At 44.6% G+C, this 2148-nt stretch overlaps 1 non-coding gene across 1 annotated transcript; it reads left to right on the top strand.

Moving 5' to 3' along the window:
- The first annotated feature begins 1551 nt into the window (after positions 1–1551).
- Positions 1552–1658, top strand: LOC141709563 (small nucleolar RNA R71). Its single transcript, XR_012570132.1, has one exon. It is a non-coding gene; the product is annotated as a small nucleolar RNA R71 (small nucleolar RNA).
- The last annotated feature ends 490 nt before the right edge of the window (positions 1659–2148 follow it).

The following is a 2148-nucleotide window of genomic DNA, read 5'->3' as shown; positions in this document are numbered from 1 at the left end:
AATACGTTGAAGGTCACATCCTGATCTTGGACCCGCATAGTAAGTTCACCTTTTTGCACATCTATCAAGGTACGACCAGTAGCCAAGAAAGGCCTTCCCAAGATTATGGGAATCTTCTTATCTTCCTCAAAATCCAGAATAACAAAATCTGCAGGAAAGAAGAGCTTATCCACCTTGACGAGCACATCCTCAACTATGCCCCTTGGGTAAGTAATGGAACGGTCAGCCAATTGTAGCGACATGTATGTGGGTTTTGGATCAGGCAGGTCCAGCTTTTTAAAGATCGACAACGGCATCAGATTAATGCTTGCTCCCAAATCACAAAGGCACTTGTCAAAAGTCAGATTGCCAATGGTGCAAGGAATGGTGAAGCTTCCTGGATCTTTCAGTTTTGGTGGTAACTTTTGCTGCAAAACAGCGCTGCATTCTTCCGTGAGAGCAACGGTTTCAAGGTCATCCAGTTTCACCTTCCTTGAAAGAATAGTCTTCATAAACTTCGCATAAATAGGCATTTGTTCCAGAGCCTCAGCGAAAGGTATATTGATGTGAAGTTTCTTGAACACCTCCAGAAACTTCCCGAACTGTCTATCCAGCTTTTGTTGCTGCAATCTCTTAGGAAAAGGTGGTGGAGGATAGAGCTGTTTCTCCCCTGTATTAGCCTCAGGTAGAGTGTGTTCAACAGTAGTCTTCCTTGGTTCCGCCGCTTTCTCCTTTTGCTTAGATTCTTCATCTCTAATTTCAGCTTCTACTTCTTTGGCCTTTTCAGCATTAGCCACTTTTCCAGACCTTAAGGTAATAGCCTTGACTTGCTCTTTAGCTTCCTTCCTTCCTGGTACTTCCGTGTCACTGGGAAGAGTGACAGGTTGACGATTGAGCACTGCATTGGCTAATTGACCGATTTGATTTTCCAAGGTCTTAATAGAAACCGCCTAACTCTTGCACAATAGCTTAAGTTCCTCAAAATCAGCACTAGTAGGTGCAGATGTACTTCCCTGTTGAGGATATGATTGCCTTGTAGCATACTGCTGTGGTTGCTGGAATCCAGGTGGGTTAAACTGTTTACTCACTCCTTGCTGATATGGTGGCTGAATAGCATTCTGATTATTCCCCCAGCTGAAATTTGGATGATTTCTGTTGTTAGGATGATAGGTCGCTGGCACAGGCTGCTGTTGTCGCTGATAATTATTCACATACTGAACAGATTCGTTGACAAGAGAACACTGATCCGTAGCATGAGAACCTGCACAAAGCTCACAAACCATAGCTAATTGATTAACTCCATATATAGCCAGAGAATCAACCTTCATTGATAGCGCTTGGAGCTGGGCTGCAATAGCGGTGGCTGCATCAACTTCCAGAATACCTGCTACCTTGTCTGACGTCATCCTCTGAGTTGGGTTTTGATGCTCATTTGCAGCCATCGTCTCTATAAGATTATACGCCTCAGTATAGCTTTTAGCCCATAAGGCGCCTCCAGCTGCTGCATCGAGCATGGGCCGAGATTGGGCCCCCAAACCATTATAGAAACCAGTGATCACCATCCAATCCGGCATTCCATGATGTGGACATTTTCTCAACATTTCCTTGTAGCGTTCCCAAGCCTCGCACATAGATTCTGTAGGTTGCTGCGCAAACTGAGTAAGAGCACTCCTCATAGCAGCAGTCTTTGCCATCGGATAAAACTTCACCAGAAACTTTTGCGCAAGATCTTGCCACGTAGTGATGGACCCAGCTGGTTCAGAATGTAACCAGTCTTTAGCCTTGTCCCTCAGTGAGAATGGGAAAAGCCTCAACTTGATAGCCTCATCAGTCACGCCATTATACTTAAAAGTGCTGCAGATCTCGACAAAATTCCTTATGTGCATGTTGGGGTCTTCAGTTGGCACTCCTCCAAAAGAAACGGAATTCTGCACCATCTGAATAGTGCCCGGCTTGATTTCAAAGGTGTTAGCTTGAATAGCCGGATGAAGGATGCTTGACTGAATGTCATCAATTTTAGGCCGAGAAAAATCCATAAGAGCTGGATCAGCTTGAACAATACGATCTCCCATGTTTACTGGTTCTTTCTGCTCAGTTCCTGAATCCGAATCCTCAAAATCTAACTTCTCCGGAATATCAAGAACTTCGTCTGTCTCCTCAGCTGTATCT

This window comes from Apium graveolens, chromosome 2 (genome assembly GCF_009905375.1).
Source record: "Apium graveolens cultivar Ventura chromosome 2, ASM990537v1, whole genome shotgun sequence".
NCBI lineage: Eukaryota > Viridiplantae > Streptophyta > Magnoliopsida > Apiales > Apiaceae > Apium > Apium graveolens.
The sequence above is the reverse complement of the archived record's forward strand: the minus strand, read 5'-3'. Positions and strand labels throughout refer to the sequence as shown.